This window comes from Amblyomma americanum, chromosome 8 (genome assembly GCF_052857255.1).
Source record: "Amblyomma americanum isolate KBUSLIRL-KWMA chromosome 8, ASM5285725v1, whole genome shotgun sequence".
NCBI classification, from domain to species: Eukaryota; Metazoa; Arthropoda; class Arachnida; order Ixodida; family Ixodidae; genus Amblyomma; species Amblyomma americanum.
This window is the reverse complement of record NC_135504.1, coordinates 106,022,128-106,041,550: the sequence shown is the minus strand read 5'-3', so window position 1 is coordinate 106,041,550 and position 19,423 is coordinate 106,022,128. Positions and strand designations below refer to the sequence as shown.

Here is a 19,423-nt window from a genome sequence, read left to right as displayed (position 1 = left end):
CAGAGTAGGCACTTTTTAGGCCTGCACGTCTAGCTCTGAAATTATCAGCTGGTGCATGAAAGCTAGTTGGTAAAGGCATGGCTAATTATATGTCACTTAGCGTTCCATCAAAATGTGCAATGAGCACTGCACCTTTGACATTTTTTGCACAATATTTGATTGAGTCGAACTGAGATGCTCAACTTCAAAATATAGTCTGCATACTTTGGGTTGGAAAAAAGGATGCTTAATTTTTCACCCAGGAACGCTAGGAAAGCACGGAGCCCGAAGGAAGGCTTCTTTGAAGATATGTTTCTTCCGCTGAGCGAAACTGAACGAATAGAGAAAGACACGAGGCTAACAACCAAGTCACCGTTGTGGTATGAAGCCAGGTACAGAATGTCCACTGGCACCACCATGCACTGGGTGAGAATTCATTTTTGTACTTGTAACTATTTGCTTGTAGTGAGAGCATAGAAGCAAGTGAAGTAAAATAGCTGCATCTTTTCTTTTAGATCCGAACACTGAAGGCAGGCACAAATGTCCAGGGCCTTTTGGACGGCGTCCCACAGCAGCAGCTCCCACTTAACATTCAGGCTGACAAATGGGGTGCAGACAAAGAGAAGGTGGCCAAGAAGCAGTATTTATAAGTCATGAAAGCATGCCATCTCAATTTCGAGCTTCATGAAATCGGCTTTGTGATCGATCCAGATGTATGTTTCTGTTCAATTCACGTTCAGTTAGTGCCTTTGTAAGGAAATTGATCATGGTCATGTTCATTTTATGTGGTGTTCATTTTATGTAGCACATGAATATACCTTCGCAATATTTTTTCCCAGGCTCCCTTCCTTGGTGCAACCCCTGATGGTCTGTGGCACTGTACTTGCCGTGGTGTGGGTCTACTGGAGGTCAAATGTCCTTGGTCTCTTAAGGAGCCCCACAACTAGGCATTGGAGGCCTCATATTTCAGTGCCAGTCGGACCTTTCTGGAGAACCACACATATTTCACGCAAGTCCAGACGCAACTGCACATTTGTAGCAAAACCGCGTGCCTTTTTGTGGTGTGGTTGCCGCACCAATTTGCAACTGTGGAGGTTCCATGTAGCAGAAACTTTTTAAAGCCAGTTTTAGAAAAAGCCCGTGCTGTTTGTGCTGAGCATGTTTTCCCTGCTGTGTTCTAAGCTGGCCTGGAAATACTACTGCTCATATTTTATTTTCATACATGCAGTTCATTTATTCTTATTACTTAGTAGGCTCTGTTGAAAGGCTGAAGTATGAATAAACAAATCCTTGCATAAAATGTCCGACCACCAGAATCAAGCTTCAATCAAGGCTCTGATGCCCTACCAAAGGGAGGGCAACACAGGGTGCACACGGGGACATGAAGCTCGCTGCACACCTGGAGATACCAGTGAATGGGGTTAAAAGGGCCATCACATCTTGCAAATTTGGAATACCCGGTGCTGTAGAGCACTGCAGCTTTGACTATACATGTGGCGCCACCTCCTGTTCACGTCGCATGTTCAGCTCCCTGATTATAAACTATAATTCGGTTACATCAGATTTCAGAAAATTGTTACGTTAGACTGTCACATGTTCAGCTCCCTAATTATAAACAATAATTTGCATCATTTTCCAGAAAATTATTATGTTAGACTCAGCCATCCAAAAATAGCATAAGCTCCATACTTCGGTTCTTTGTGAATTTAACGGCATAAGATTAGTTGAAACTGTGCTAGAAAAATGCAACGAAAATTTTTATAAGGCTAGTCTTGTTGGAAAAGAACGTGAATCTGAGAAAATGGCATTTGAAATGCGCGTGCCAGCCATTCGAAGGTCTTTGTAGAGGCCCCAGAAATCAGTGAAATGAGGACGTTACAAGAAGATTTCTCAATAGTTAGTAATACCAATATGTAGGCAAGGGGTCCAGCTCTCAATAAGACCAAGATGGCAGCCAGTCAAGGACGCGACTAGGAGAAGCATAGGACGCAGAGTGCTGCCACGTTTTCTTCTGAACTCGCCACTTTGGCACTTTAGAAGAGTCTAATATATATCGATTTCGTAGTAGTTAAAGGTTGACTGAAAATATCAAACTTTGCAGGCAGGTGCTCTAGAGTCTACTGAACTCGAACATCCCGTTTTTGAAAAATCACAATTTTTGCATTTTTTTTTACCGTCTCAAAAGATACATCTCCCCTCAATCTCTAAATGAAGTGTTTCTTTAAAAAGGGAAGCTTTTACCAGAAACAAGATTATCATTTATTTGAAAAAAGTAGAAGGTAATTTTTTACACTGCCTCTTTTTAATATCCAAGAGAAACAAAACTTCTTCAACCTTGTACCCTTACCCAGGCTACTCGGAATCAAGTTTTCTCCAAAAGGAAACTGCACTCTCATTTTGTCAATGGCTTTAAAAGGCTGTGTGTACATTCATGTGTGCCATTGCGACACAGTAGAATGCGACGTTCAGGCCCAGATTGCCTCGAAATCATCATCTCCTCAAGCAGAGGAGCGTGAGCAGTTGTGCTTTTCTCTAATACGATTTATTCTGATGCAAAACGGATACATCCCCGGAAGTGCGTGGTGTCAGCGCAAATGTATTCGCGTTTCTGTTGTCTTTGCTTTCTCAAAATTCCAGCTGGCAAGTAAACGTTCCCATGGCCCAAAAGTTGGCTGTTTTCTTGATGACGTTAATGCTTGTGATTTCATTCGCTAGTAATGCAGTCCTTTTTGGCCTGCACCGTAAAGCTGTTAACAGACTTTATTTTGTTTTGGGCAGCACGAAGGCTGCTTTGCAGAACTTTGTTCCCAACCCGCCACGAAAAACCGTCCAAGCATCAGTGCCTCCTTGCTTTAAGTGTCACTACCCTGGTTGCTGGTTTATTATTGACTGTGCTGAGGTTAGAACTGAAAAGCTGCCTATAGTGGAAAGAAGGCATTCCTATTTTCACACTAGAAAGACAGTTAGATCTTAAAAGTCTTTATTTGTAATTTTAACTGACAGTAGAAGTACATTTGTGTCGGATGCCTATTGGGGTCAAGCTTCAGACACCCATAAGACACTCCACTCTGGATTTCTAGACCGTACACAGCCTGAAGATATGGTGCTGGCAGACAAGGAATTTTCTGTAAATAGGGCTCCAACTGCAACTAACTGAAGTTCTAGTCTCTGCTCTTCATGTTCTTAAGACAGTGGTGCTCTGTCATCAGGGTCATGCCTAAAAGCTCATTTTCCGACTTTGTACAGCAAATTTCACTATAATATTTCGCCAAGAGAGAGATTAAGAAACGAGGATTTCTAAAATAAGCACTGAAAATTCTGACCGAATTAGCCATTTTATTTGCGTTGTCTTCTTTAAGCTGAGCTGAGCAGCAGGCCAGCACTTCTTTTTAATTTCTCGTGCCAGAAGCCACACCAGACAAGGATGAAGATAAGATGGTCTCTGTGTACAAGCTGGCATCCACAGCACCGAGGCTCTGAGGCACTCTGAGAGTGCCCCCGTTGTTGGGTTACCGGTCCAGAGACCTCAAGCCTTGGATGGAGCACAGACATGAACTAAAGCCAAGGAAGCTGTGAATGGGGCTAGTATTAATTATTTGTGCCTTTCCGCACAGAGAGAATGGTAAGCAACACAGTCCATTTGCTTTTTATCCACCTTCCTTCCAAGCGTGGCTTCCAATGTGTAGTTGGATGTCCTAGCAAAAACAGTGAGGAGCTTTACCTCTTTGGGCAAATGGCTGTGGATCTGTAAATGGCAATCCTGCAGTGCGGCAAACTTGTAGAAGTGACTGTGTGTCAGTGCTAACAGTTTGAATAAGTTTAAAAGTTTGAAATTGCTCAAGGAAAGTCAGCGGCACTGCATTTTTCTCGTTTCCAAGCATCATGAGTGACTTTGGAGGCAGCCGTCCGCCAACATCTCCGTTTTGGCAAACCTGCGAGAAGGTGAACATTCTGTTTTCAAAATTCGAAAGGCGATGCCTCATATTTGTAATGAACGAATGTGTTTGAGGAAATGTATGTCGAATGTGCATTGAGATGATTCCCCGCACAAGATTTCCTTCTGATGATTTGGTTAGTGCCAGATATATTTTAAGCCGCCAGGCTGGCTCAGTGGTTATGGCGTTCGGCTGCTGTCTCGAAAGACGCAGGTTAGATCCCGGCTGTGGCGGTTGCATTTCGATGGGGGTGAAATGCGAGATGCCTGTGTACTGTGGGATGTCAGTGCCCTTAAGGAACACCATATGACTGAAATTATCCACAGATCTGTGCTACAGCATCCCTCATACCTGAAGTCAGTTTAAGACGTCAAAACACTATGAACCGAACCGTAGCTGTAATGTTTTTGGGAAGAAAAATGCCTCATAAAGAGACTGGCTGTTCATTCAGAACTGCTACCTTCTTTCAGCGTATTAAAATGTATCACAAACAGCCACACTAGCATAGTCCCAGTGTGGCTCAAATGGTTCAGTAGCTTATTAGGCATTTCACAATAAAGTGCTTGCATGTATGCAATTTTCTGCACAGTGCATATGTGATAATTTTTTCTGTTGTGGAATTTGTTTAGGATATGTGTCCCAATGAAGACTTCATGGGCTTAGTGCACGTGGTTGCTGCGCAGATTAAGCAGCGAGTTTTATCTGGGCCAACACACAATACTGTACAGACGCATGTAATGACCGCACTCATGTAATAGCCGCACACCTGACTTTGCAAAGAAAATTGGGAAAAAAATTATTTAAAAATTACCTCAGTAAAAGCTGCACCAAATATTTAAAAGGGTGGGCACTGCTATCTACTGTGTGGTGCAAGAAATCAAGAGTGTTTTTTATTACTGCCATCAAGTGGGGCGCAAAACTTACGCCACACGCACATCGAGAATAGCCAGCAACAGCTCATGCCACAGCAGTCTGTTCATGCTCCTCGTCTTCCCTCGTTCGCCAATCGCGCACAATCTCGAAATCGGAACGTATCGCTGCCATTCGCTGTCCTGTTTTCTCTTGTGCTCGTGAGCAGAAGTTTGTTTCTGGATGGGGAAATACGTAAGCTATACCACTCAAAACTGAAAGTGGATAACTTTGCCAAAGAAGAAGAAAAAAAGAGCGGCTGAACGAAAATTTGGGGTTGACGAAAAATGTGTACGCCGATGGTGCTCCCAAGAAGGTGCTCTCAGGAAAACAAATCTTCAGATGCGCGCTTTCTAAGGGAAGCAGAGCAGCCGGAGATCGAAGACTCACTTCTCGAGTACGTGACAGAGACGTGACGCAACAACTTTGCAGCTTCAACTGAGATGTTTCGCATGAAAGTGTTCAACCTCGCACGAAGCAAGCGGGTTCTGGCCTCGGTGTTTAGAGCCAGCAATGGATGTATCCAGCGCTTCATGAAGCAGAAGAACCTGTCGCTTCGCCGTCGCACAACGATGTGTCAACATCTGCCAGAGGAGTATGAAGAAAAGCTGCTAATGTTCCAGAAAATCATTATCCAGAAGCGCAGAGAGCACGAGTACCTGCTCTCTCAGATTTGTAACACCGATCAAACCCCAGTTTTGTTTAACGCACCCACGAATGTGACGATCGAGGCAAAGGGAAAGAGCATGCGTGTTCTTACAACGGGGAGTGAAAGACTGATGCACGGTTATGCTTTGCATCACAGTGGATGGATGCAAACTACCGCCTTATGTTGTTTTGAAGTGGAAACCTGAACCCACGGAGAAATTTCATGATGGCACCTTTGTTAGGGGTATACAGGACTAACGATGGATCAGCTGGTGACAGACTGGTTGACATCTGTTTTGGAAAAGCGACCAGGTGCAAATTTTGACAAGCGTTGCCTACTCGTCCACGACACGTTCAGAAGTCACCTGACAGTCATTGTGTGGAAACAGTTTCGCACACCTGGAGGCATGACTGGCATGTTTCAGCCTCTGGATTTTTTAGTAAACCACAGACCTTTTAAGTGCAGATTTCGGATGACCGTCCATCAGAAGACGCCGACAGGTCAACTGAGGAAGGCATCCCTTGTGGATGTGTGCCACTAGATACTCTAAGCTTGGGGCACAGCTTTGATCAAGACCATGGAAAGTTCCGGCAGACATCTTGACACAGTGAGCTAGAAGCTGCTTGCGGACGTTCGTGTTCTGCACGTTACGGGGGAATGGCTTTCATTTACCTCGCTGGACAGACTGGAAGCATTCAGGCATTCGGCAGCAGCGGCGACGGACCGTCTTCTTGGTGCGCCCTAACAAGCACATCTTTTTTGCTGTGCAGTTGGCCATTCCTTCAAGTTGCTCTTCGTCGACATAGATCAAGCTGTGCCCTGAAATATCGGACATTGATGACTGGTGAAACCTGTTGCCTGGTTGCCCGTCAACGGAAACTCTGTCTGTCCATCAAAGCAACACCCACCGGCTCCTTCAGGAATTCGGCAGCAACGGCGACGGACCGTCTTCTTGGCGCGCCCTGACAAGCGCATCTTTTTTGCTCTGCAGGTTGGTGCACTGGCTTCTTCTACTTAGATTCGGCCGTGTTCATTTGCCGTTGTTGCTGCTGGTGCCATACATGCTGTCACTCCTTGCATTTGCAATTGTTTCTGCTCAACGCAAGTAGTCATGTCAGACACACCAATTTGTTTGTCTTGTAAGCAGACGTTCACTGATGGCAGTCCGTTCACCACCTGTACTGAATGTGACCTTAACTACCACTTTGGTGCCTGCTCAGAGGGCTACGAGAAGCCTGGAAAGGGTAAAGGCCCCAAAGATCCCTGGTGGTGCTCGACCCAATTAACGGCGAGAATGAGATGCACTAAATCATCTGTAAATAAAACTGGCGAGCAAAAATGTGAACACGTGGCCGAGCTTACTGCTATCCATAAAAAATTAACTCTAATCTTAGAAATGAAAGCTGAAGTTGATTGCTTACCTAGGTTAAGGGGGGATGCGGGCTAAAATACCGATTTTCGGAAAAAAAACGTGTTTTAAAGCTTGAGTTGTTTTGGATTGCTGGTTTAATGAAGAATATTCTCACCAAGTTTGGTTGTTATCGGAGAAGTAGAAAAGAAGAAAATGAATTTTTTTCACGACGCGGTGGGGCGCATTTGCCGTCGAAGGCGTCTGTGAATGCTCTTTTCAAGACGCGGCCGCGGTGCGGGCAAAAAACCGAACGTGAAGTGAATGCCTGTGATAGAAAGTTTGTTTTTCGCGCTGTTTAGTGACGGAATACTTTCCATCGAGACTATGCAAGGCAACTATCGAAGAACTAAAAAAGAAAGGCATATTACTGGCCGCAGAAACCGAAACAGGAGCTCGAACCGAAGCAGTGGGTGGCAAACCGAAACAGGAACTCGGATTGGCGGAAATGTACCACGTGACCACCCAACGCTGTTTTCGCGCCATTTGGAGTCGTTCCTGCTTTGGTTGCGCTCAACGCTTGCTATGTGTTGCTATATCTTCCTTCTGTGAGCTTATTGCGATCATCGGGTGGCCGGTGGTGTGACCCGAAGATGCCCGCAACGAAGGCTTCGACACGGAAAAGCTTCGGGAAGCGAAAACGCACGACGAAAGCGAGAGGCCTAAACAGCACTGGGCGACCGCCAGCAAGTGAGCGTCTGCCTGTGCGCACAAAGGCAAAGAATCTTGGCTACCAGTTTACCTGGCAGAAAAACGGAAGGGTGTTCACGAGAAAGAAGCCTGGAGATAGCGTTATGGTCGTGATGAAAGGGACCTTGATAAAATTCAGTAGCCTTTTTGCAAGCTAATACTTTGCCCTAGCATGACAATGCACATTGACACGGGATCCTTTAACAAGCAAGTCAAAGAATTTCTGCAGCCTAATGTTAGTTTCCTGTCAGTTTTTCACTTAAATGCCTGAAGCCTCCGCAACAAGTTGGATGAACTATCCCTTTATCTGGATTAACTTTCCGTTCAGTTCGATGCTCTGGCCTTTACCGAGGTGTGGTTTACTAATGAATCGGAGGTGCCACACATTGAAAATTACAGCAGTTTATCTCTGTTTCTAAGCGGGAAACGTGGAGGCTGTGTGTCATTGTTTCTGAAGAGTAGAATTACATACCGCAAAGTTCCAGAATATTCTCTCATTAACAGTGATCTCGAGGTGCTAACTGTACGCTGCCGCGGTATACTTGTCATTGTTGCTTATCGTCCGTCTTCTGGCAATGTTTCCCAGTTTACTGCCTTCCTCGATGAAACCTTTGATTATGTGTCACTGAACAACCTGAATGCCGTGCTCATAGGTGACATGAAGGTTAATTATTGTCTGACGACACAACCACGACTGACTTTTTAGCAGGACTACATTGCCATAATTTTGAGAATCTAATTGAATCTTCTACTAGACTCACAGAGAGTTCTAGCAGTGTGATAGACGCTTGTTTCACGAATGACAAAAGCAGACATTTTTTCTGGCATTTTAACATTTGGATTAAGTGACCACATGCCAATTTTTACATTACTCCTCCAAAACAATAAGCGGCCTTACTCTGAAGATTGACAGATCACGTACAGGGCAATTGATGATGAAAGTAGCCCACTTTTGCAATCTTGCCATCAGTACGAATTGGGATGGCATAATGAAAGAGGCAGACACGAATAAATCGTTTGAGGTATTTAGGGAAGTTATAAACACTCTATATACAAGCGTTTCCCGAACGTTCTTTCCGGAAAAGCAAAAGATGTAGAAAACCATGGATTAATAGTGCCTTGCATAAGAGAATTAAAGGAAAAAATAGGATGTTTGCAGTCTTTGTAAAGACAAAAGATGCTGAGCTATTCCGTGAATTTAAGAGTTAGAAATAAACTTGGTTCTAATATCAAAAAGGTGCGTGCGCAGTACTACATAAACATGTTTGCCTAGTGTAACAACTCAAAAGATACGTGGCATTTAATAAATAATTTACTTGGGCGTAAGAGAAACAACGTGCCACATCAACTTCACATTGACAATGTATATAGCGGCATAGATTTAGCAAATAAATTTAACAACTACTTTGTTCCTTCTGGTAAACCTTCACACATAGGAGATAATCACAGGGACCCGACCACCTACATAGGCAGCACATCCGCAGATTCCATTTTTTTATCGCCTTGTAGCGAGAGTGAGGTAATTAACATAATCACCTCTCTGCGTGATGGTAGTGCCCCTGGCATCGACAATATCCAACAAGACCAATTAAATCGATAGTTGACATTATAGCTAAACCGTTAGCTCATATATGTAACTGCATGCTTGCTACAGGCTGCTTCCGCGACAAAATGAAAATTGCTCGTGTTACCGTTGTGCATAAAGGAGGTGATGTAAATGAACTGACCAACTACAGACCGATTTCCATCTTCACAGTATTCTAAAAAGTGGCTGAAAATATAATAAATAGCTAAGAAAATGGAACAACTGAGCCTGCACTATTGGAAATAAAAGAGAATTATTGAGAACATTGAAAGTAAGCTTATAACACTAGGCATATTTTTAGACCTGCGTAAAGCCGTCGACTCTGTCAATCACAATATATCACTTAGGAAATTAAATTCCTACGGATAACACGAATTGCACTATAACTTTTCCAAAGCTACCTAAGCGACCGGTGTCAGCTCACTAAAGTCAACAATGCAAGTTCGTGCATGGGTCTTGTCACCACTGGTGTTCCCCAAGGGTTTATTCTGGGACCAGTTCTGTTCCTGCTCTACATAAAAGATGTAGTTAACTTACCTCATAACAAAAACATTGGAATTTATGCAGGCGACACTAATGTATGAAACGGCGAACGCTTGGTTACAAGAACTGTCTTTCTGGCTAAAATCAAATGAACTAACATTAAACGTGGCTAAAGCAAAGTACATCCTATTTAGAGCAAAAAACACGAAAGTAGATAGAAACTTCTTCGTCACATTTGAAGACAGTCGTCTTACTCAAGAAACATGAATAAAATTCTTAGGCGTGATGTTTGAACAGCACCTTCTTTGGACAACTCACGTGGAGTATATTCGCCCAAAGATAGCCCAATCTGTAGGTGTACTAACAAACTTAAAAATCTGTTACGAGCGAAGGTAAAATTACAAATTTATTATTCCCTTTTTCATTCGTACATGTACTATGGTTTAATTGCATGGGGTACAAAGACCACCACAAACCTACTCTTATCCGATCCTTTTTCCAGGTATAACTTGTTAACCATACAGCAAAGTTACAAGAAAACTAGCAATGTATATTAGGAGTCTAGTTACAGTAAATAAACATATCTAGCAACAATATCTCATATCAAGCTCAGCTTATAATTTCCGGCGACACAATTACCATACCTACAAGCCCTGTACAAATTATGGTTTTCAGAAACTAAAGTATTAGATACCTAATTTATTAAACACCTACCACGGAATTCTAGATTTAGCACTTGAAAGCCACACACGAAACACTTTTAAAAACAAAGTTCATGCAATGCTGGCTTCCTAGGTGAACGACACAAATTCCACCTTTGTGTTTTCTAATACATTTTCATTCTTATGCCTTATACTTCTTTCCTTCATGCAAGTGTATTATACTTTTAAGTTGCCTCATAGGCTTTGACATTGTTTTGATTGTGGATGGCTTCTGCTCAAAATTTCTAAAACTGTTGCTGTTTGCCGCTGATTGTCAATGTCAAGGACTACAGGCATTTGTCAGGTGTTTGCAACTCCTTTAGCCTGTATGTCCTCGGTTTTTGTATTTCATGAACCAAAATAAGCAAGTCATTATTATTATTATTATTAAACAGAGTATACAAAGTTGAAATTTCAATCTTGCCTCCTACTGTTTTCAGTGCAGTCTGGCCTTTTGCAAGCAAATCTCAGCTTACTTTTTCCAAATACGGTCATAGAAAAGTTGATTCACGACACGAAGCTATAGCTCTGATGTGCTCACTTTTTTTCAGGGCTGGGGCCACAAATAGGTTGCACGCAAAGGATATGTCATTATTAGCAAGGAAAACTTGTAACAGTAGTGACGGTAAGCAATAAAATATTGCCTTGATGAAGGCTCCTGTAAGAGAGACAAATAAAATTTAGCTGTGTAGCTAGTTCAGCTCGCTGAGTTCTTTATTTTCAGCCTAGTACAAGACGCACATAACAATGTGTCAGAATCAGAGCAAGATAATGGTGCATTAAATTCAAGAGGGCCCTCCAACTAAGGTTGCATGAGGAGTACTATATAGCTGTCTTGAAAAATTGGCACACTAATTCTCAGATAATTCATATACATGGCTGTTTTGTGTAATGCTGAAGCAAAGCACACGGTTCCAACGGCTCCTGAAATGGCCTTGGACATGGAACTTGGACATTCTGTAGACCTTAGACATTGTGCATTACCCAATTGCTTGTTTTTCTACGTGGCCCTTTAGATGCTGTGTAGAAAATACTCATGCATATCTGGTGCAGAACGGTTACCTTTTTGTCCATAAAAAAATACAATAGTTTGACAGACAATTTCAACTTTTCGACGCCAATAACGAAATTTTTTGTGCCACCCAAGTTTAAACGCCGCGTGCGGCATGGCCAGCACGGCCTTTTTGCATTCGTCACTATTACAGCGCGAGAGCAGAGTTCGCCATGAAAATAAACAAAAAACCTGCACACAGTTTATCCGCAAAAAAATCATGTCATGACTAATTAAAAGAAACAATTTGTATGATGTATTTGTACGTTTTGAATAAACTCAGCATCACGATGTTTATTTTCAGATATTTGCGTCTTCTAAGCTTCGCGGGTCTTTACGTTGCTTGTCGTTAGCTGTATTTGAGTGAACTAGAAGATCTAGCTGTATTCACGGGTTTTTCGGAACGCAACGCCTAGTACGGCAAGCCTTGTAAGGCGAGTGACGTATTTACTTTACTGCCAGAATTTGTATGCGCTAGTTGGTCGCGTCATGAAGTGCTATATGGTAGAGTTAGCTGTCCCTTTAAGTGCTGCCCCTGTACGTGGTACGCCTACTGCGAAAAGAAATTCATTACGCTCACTTTTGTGCACTGTTTATGCAGTGTTCTAAGTGTCGTCGATTTCTTGGTCCTTCCTGAACTGTTTAGTAGGGACAAGCTTGTCCTATTTCAGGAGCGCGTAGCGAAACAAGGCCGAAACATCGAGAAACGCGACGTAACGGCGCTAGTGTGTCCTTGCCAAGGAGATCTAAGCGTGTTTTTTCTTAGTAGCCCGAGCAGTTATTCTTGCTCAGCTTTTTTGTAAAATGTCCAAAGTTCTGTTATCTTCATAACCTTGCTAGTCGAACATACCAACACTGATTACATCTCTTATGTCTAGATACAGTGGAAGGAGTCCTATATCGGCTGATCGACATGGAAATTATCTCCAATTTCAAGAATGGTGTTGAAGAAACGGGAAGAACTCCTAATATGAAGAACCACTGCTTGCCATCAGATACCCCTTGCACCGACGACAAATATGATAAAACATCCGTGCCCTCGTGGAGGTCATCGGCATTCTCAATGTATGTGATCTACTCAATTGTTGAATTTGTGCTGTAGCGCACTGACTGTCATTTTCGCTCTGTTCACTACTCGCAACCGTGGACGCGACTAATCTCCACATTGCACACTTCTCGAAGTTTGAACTGTCTCAGCTGTTCCTGCAGTCAAGTTTTTGGCTTATTAGACTTTAGATTTCTTTGTTTCAATCTTCACACAGAGAAGCATTCCAACCAGCATGTACAGTACTCACGGATTGAAATAGGACGTTACGGAGCGTTTGGCCGTCGCTGCATGTAGTGCCGCCCGTGGATGCTCATGGAACAAGGTGCTGCATTGTGGTATAGCGCGAGGGGAAGAACATCTACAAAGCAGAATTGCTCCTTCCGGTTGCCAACGAGCCGGCCTGTGGTTTACCACACTTGCCTGCGTGGCGCTGCAAGGCGTGCGCGGCTTCGCGTGCCGACCGAAACGGTTCGGCGGTGTGCACTGCCCGTTTTGCGGTGGCATCTGCTTGCACATTCCTAATCCTAATCCTTTCCTAATTCCTAATCCTTTAAACTGTATTCACAAGTTGATCGAAAAAATGAACTGTCCCTTTGTTTGTTTTTCGTAAGTGTGTGAAAGATTATTTTCTCGTAACGCATAACCTGATGCTGTTCTTCTACTGTCAGCTGCCTGTCACATCTACACCTCTCTGCTTATTTGGTTCGACAGGTCGGTTCGGCATATTATTAGTTCTGTACATGGTTTGATTTGTGTGTTGTGATGCACCGTACTTTTTTTCCTGTGAACTCTTGTTCTATGTCTCAGTAATGGGGATGTACTGTAGGCTTAGTTGTGAAAATTGTACGTTGTAAGCATTTACGTTGTTGTAATCGGAACATTTTTTCTTTGTTTTTTTTGTATGTGTTTGGATGTGATTCTTGCTGCTGTGCTCAAGTGGTGCTCAGGGCCCAGTCAGGCGAATTTTACTTTTGCCTTTTGTTCTCCGCACCAAGACACTGTAATGTCTGAATTTTCTGAATAAATGGAATTCAGAGGATGGTCATGACTATGCAACGCAAGATTCAGTGACAGCTGTGATTCAGTAGGCATTTAGTTTTGGCAGGTGGCTGTTCCAAACAGTCACCCGTAGGCTTATGCGATCCGGGTTGGCTGCGACATAAGGTGACATCAGAAAACGACACACAAACAGATGCGTAGCATTATAAAGGCCTTAAGACATCCTACGTGGTGTAATGCAGGATAACCATACCCAGGTTGCCACGTTAACCATGGATGGTAACCATGGTAATGCAGTTACGCCGATAGCGATAACAACGTGCAAGCCAGGGATGGGCGCCTAAGAACTATCGCTGTGAAAAAACGCCCAGTAGGAACATAATTGAGGCCTTCACTCGAATGTCGCCAGAGTTGCTGAGTGTTCATTATGCATGCTTATTTTTAATTTGACTTTGCATGGTAGCAAGTCAAATTCTCAGCCATAAAACAAAATAGACAGTCCCTAGTTTGCGAAATCTTAGCTCACATGGTTCTTTTCAGGGTGGTTCTGCACGAGTAAAGTATACAACAGCTCTGCCTTACCAGTACTCGCATATGGGGTAGAAACGTGCAGGCTAATGATAAGGGTTCAGCTTAAGTTAAGGATAACGCAGCGAGCTATAGAAAGAAAGCTAATAGGTGTGAAGTTAAGAGACCGGAAGCTGGCCGAATGGCTGATGGAACAAACGCGGGTTAATGACGTCTTAAGTCAAAATCAAGAGGAAGAAATGGGCTTGGGCAGGGCATGGAATGCGAAGGTTAGATAACCGCTGGTCCTTAAGAGTAACGAAGTGGATTCCAAGAGAAGGCAAGCGTAGCAGGGGGCAAAAGAAAATTAGGTGGGTGGATGAAATTAAGAAGTTTGCAGGGATACGGTGGTTGCAGCTGGCAAAGGACAGGGTTAATTCGAGACATGGGAGAGGCCTTTGTTCTGCAGTGGGAATAGTCAGGCTGGTGATGATGTACATTTTCTGCAGAGCTGTGTTTGGGCATTGGTAGGCACATATAAAAGTTTGTTTGCTGAGGCAGGTTGTTTGGAGCAGTGTCACTTGCAAGTGCTCGTGGCAAAGCTGAAAGAAAGGCACCTTTGAATACAAATAGGAGCTGTCTGCTTTAAACTTACTTTTCTTAGATGGTAGACAGGGTGCAGTGGCATGCAGTTGGGCAGAATCAAAGGGCAACAAACTCAACTTCAAACTACTACAATTTTTAACAGTGCCTACTTGGTTGGTTGGCTGGCTGGTAACAACTTTATTGGACTCACTTTGGTGAATATGGTGACGTTGGGTGAAGGGGGATGAACAAGACAGTGACAGGCCCTCGGGCTGCTGTAGATGACCGGGCAGGCTCCCATCGCTCCTGCGATTTCATCCCTTGGAAGGGAGGTTTTGGTTTGTTTGGGCAAGTTTGATAGGTGTGTCTGTAATCTGCTTTGGTGTTTGTGCATAACTGACATGTTTGAGATTTTTCCCCTCTATGTATAAAGTAGGAAAGTGGATGTCATGGTGGTGGTTTGTTATCGTCACCACACCATCTGCTCAGTTTTGGTCAGCGGAGGGTGAGGAGGGGGTAGATTTGGCAGAAGTTTCTATGATGCATAGTGATGTTGTGATAGGTGAGGAGGTGGCCCCTTGCACTTCAGTATGAGGGCAGGCCATCCACTGCCTGGTTGACAAGAGCTTGGGCTTGCTCATGGGTGGCCGTGTTGCCCGAGTGTCCGCAGTGCACTGGACCCCACAGGAGGGTGATGTGGTGTTTGAAAGGGGGAGCAGACTGGGGAGTGCTTACAGCTGGGACATGAATTTTTTGTTTCGCAACATTGTAGACGGCTGTCCCTGAATGAGAGAAAACAAATTCTGCGGAGGAGTGGGCAAACACAAGGGCTATTGCTGCCTCTTCCGCTTTGATGGACTGGGTCAGGCTTCGAATGGTGGCAGAGGTAACTTATGAGCATTGTCCGTCACTGCAATCACGAATGCAGACTGCTGAGGATATTCAGCGGCGCCCACATAGATGGCAGAGAGGGCCATTTTGTAGGCCATTCAGATTAGATTGCTCACGAGCTCAGTATCTGAGAGGGAGAGATAGGGGAGGGGAAGGTAATTCAACATGGGCAGAAGGCCTAAGGTGGCAGCCTCTGCCTCTCTCATGCCCTGGTGGCAGTTAGAGAAATTTCATTAGGGTGGCAATGTTCTGCACAGATTTGCGAATAACTTTTATGGCATTGGTGTTAGTCCCATTGTTGAAAATGCAGAGGCTTAGAACTTTGATGTTTTTAACTGTTTCAATGGGGACTCCATCCGGGGTGATGTTAATTGCAGCAGGGGGTGACATTCTTCAAGATATACTACTAAAAGTTACGGTTTGGATACCGAGCAGCTGAGGCCTATATTTTGGGCGTGTCTGGACACAACTTTGTAAGTTTTAATTTCACCATGCACACTTGTCTCCCCTGGTCTGCTTTGTCTTTTTTTTTTCATCACATGTGGCATTGATATTGACGCAAAGCTTTGTAATGGTCAAATGTTTAGGGGAATCCCTGAAGGTGGAGTATATTTGTAATACGGGAGTAATTACTCATTGCCTATTCCCACTTCAAGTTGTTGATCAATTCGGTCTCTCCCTACTATAAGCTTGCCGTCCGGGTTAGCTCAGTTGGTAGAGCGACTGCGCCGGTGAAGCAGTGTTCTCGGGTTCAAACCCCGGACCAGGACTTTTTTAACTACGAAGTTTCTGAAAATGCTGTATAGCTTTCCTTCACAGCCGTATGGCTGCGCTTGGGTCGATGGCAATAGGTAATTACTCCCTTAATACAAAGCTTTGTATGTATGTCTGTTCATTCTTCAAAGCTGCTGGCATGCAGCTTTCTCACTTTCTTTGTGATGCAAGACGCCACCAGATTTTATCTTATCGCACACATGCAGAGCTGATTCTACATTGTTCCAGATTGCTGTGATTACTTTGCTTGGCTTATCTCGAAGGTTCATTGCCAGCTTTAAATTGAGCGCGCCGAGAGCAGCGGGCTGGCATTCCTTTCGACGACCAGCTAGCATGCTTATTGTCTTCGCTGCCACCAAGTCTTCAGTTCATTGTAGGCGCAGGTCAGCCCAATAAACAATTTCTTTTGGAAGCCTTCTTTCGCTGTCTTACTAACTGTTCTGACTGCTGTCACCACTATGTAACAATATATAAGAGGGATACGTTCTTCATAATGCTTTCTTGCAAAGTAATATTCTCGTTAGGGCTTTACAAATGCAATTTTTAAAATCAGTATGTGTTTACCTCTGCAGTTGCTGTCTACAAGTGCTACTGGCTCCAGTGTTAAGGTATAAATGTGTAGCGATGGTGGTGGTTTACTGCCTTGGGAAGGGAAAAAGAGAAGACCACGGGAGGGCACATGAGATGCAACTTTTTTTGTTTCTACATGAAAGGGGCACTTAAAACAACTGCATCCAACTTTTGTTCTGAGTAAAAATGAATGTTATGGCTCTCACTAGCTATTCTGATACTTGTCCAGCAATAAAAGATGCATTTGTCACGGAGAAAATTAGATTTAAAAATTTCTTGACTCTATTCAAACTCATGACATCCATACTGAAAAGGAAATGCTTAGAAAGCGGGCCTTTGACCTCAACTTGTGTAGACGAAAAATACGTGGTGCCATCATGCTCTTTGGCAAAGCTGCCTTTGCATCATCAAAATTCATCGTCATCATCATTCTCTCAGCCTTTTGCCATCATTGGTACTACCCATAAATGAAATTTTTTTATGTGCTTGCCCTAATTTATAATTGCATTAGGCACAAATTCATGTTTGCCTATGTTGAGTGACATTCGTATTTCAATCCATAGGCACGAAGTTGACCAAAAATAGCTTTTATGAGCTAGAAAATGCCAAAAGATGGAAGACAGATGTTGCTACCAAAGGCTGTTTTTGCAACTTAACTGTGCTCACATCAAGTGTGAGTTTAGCTTGGATATCTGGAATAACTCATTGCCTACATTTTCCTGGCCATGATCAAGGGATCTAAAAGAGTTTGAATCAGAGTGATGGGAAAACTATTTTAAATCAATTTCTCAGCAATAAATGTGTCATTTGCTTTCGAGCAGACATCAGCATAGCCATAAAAACTCTGAACATCAGATTTTAGTAAAAACTGAAATCTGGTGGAGTTCTCTGGCTCTTTTGGGACCTCGTATCTGTATATAAAACTTGCTTTTCACGTTTTTTGGGGTAAGTGCAGTGCACAGCATTTTCGAACCCTGCAACTAAGCATTGCAGGCATCACAAAAAGGTGGCCAATGTTCGCTGCTGATCAGGGTGGAGGCCATACCAAAAGGAGACATGCAACCACCATAAATGCCGCCATGGTAGCAAGCTGCTCATACCACAGTGCCTCCGAAATTCTTGTAGTTGTGTAAGGAGAAGGCACTTTCTGCAAACTTGCCCCCATTTTTTCTTTTTCCTTTTTGCCCCCCCCCCCCCCCCACCAATTTATTGTTCTGCCATGCTGCTTAGTTTTTTTGTGGGAATTCCTCCGCCAGCTGTCGAGGTAGTCGGACGTGCGTTCGATGAGCTCCGTCGACATCGGGGGTTGCGAAGCACTCAGGGCCCTGGGTACTAACCTTCTTGGCTGGAATCAACGACAGGGGACGCCCGATCAGCGGATTCACCGAATTTCACAAGGTGGGACTGTAATTTCCTACATTTCATGCCCGTGAAGTCGCCACATGACACATGGGACGCTAAGCCTACTAAGGCCTAGGGGCAAGATGGAAGACAAAGGAGGAGACCGAGGCCTAACGGCCCCGCTAGGCGACTCCGTACGACATGGATGCCGTAGAAGGGACGGATATCGATCCCAGCGAATTGAAAATCCCTGGACAGTGGTTCAAGGCAAAAGGAAACGGAAAGATAGTCCCGGCGGAGACGGACAATGGTGGCCACGTGGACAAGGGCCAGGATGAGCGGAGACGAACGGCGGAGAGGGGTAAAGGGAGACGACTAGCGGTGAAGTCGGTGGAATGGCAATTCACAAGAATTCCAAGCGGCTTCGAGAAGATCGTTATGAGACCTCAGGGGTGTCTCGAGCAACTGCTGAAGCACGCAGGCGCTTTCCTGGCTGACGTAATTAGCAAAGCGGCCGGCACCAACGATAGAGGTATGAACGACATCATAACATTCAATACGAAACAGCAATCCATCCTCATTGCTACGGAGGACGAAGCGAAAAGAGACAAATACGCAGCGGTCAAAGAACTCACGATAGGAAATGAGAAGGTGGCAATAAAAACCTACGTGGCGGCACCGGAGAACAGCGGCAAAGGCGTAATCTACGACGTCCCATCCTTCTGGACGGAGGAAGAAATCATGGAGAGACACGAATACTTCAAAACGTGGAACCCCTGAATCCTAGGGGTAAGAAGACTAGGGAAAGACTCCAAGGCTGTACTCATTCTCTTTGAGGACAGGAAGGTTCCGTGGCAGGTCTACCTCTCACCCGCACTGACTAAGTGCGTACTCTACAAAAAGAGATACGAAGTTTGCTACGCATGTGGCCGTATGGGCCACAGAGCGGACGTATGCCCGGACCCAAACAACAAGAGATGCGGAGAACAACCCGCAGGAAGACCACCAATGCAAGACCAAGTGCCAGCTCTGCGGCAAGGAGCACTCACTTGGCGACAAGAAATTCAAAGAGATATACAGAACCCCGTACGACGTCAAGAAAAGAATATGGGAGATGAAGATTGAGAAACAGGAGGAGCTGCAAAGACAAGCCCAGCAACGGGAGCAGGCCGAGGACAGAGTTAAGGAGCTCTGCAGGGATGGCAGCTTCCCAAGGTTGGGATAAGACAAGAAGGACCAGGCGACCCCCGGGAGCCAGGAAGCCCCCAAAGAGCACAGAAGATCGAGGTCCAGGGACCCCAAGAACCCCTGGGCAAGA

General features: G+C 44.3%; 1 long non-coding RNA gene across 1 annotated transcript in view; it reads right to left on the bottom strand.

The window, feature by feature from the left end:
- Positions 1 to 19,423, bottom strand: part of LOC144102029 (uncharacterized) — a 167,402-nt gene that overhangs the window by 53,723 nt on the left and 94,256 nt on the right. The window lies entirely within an intron of this gene.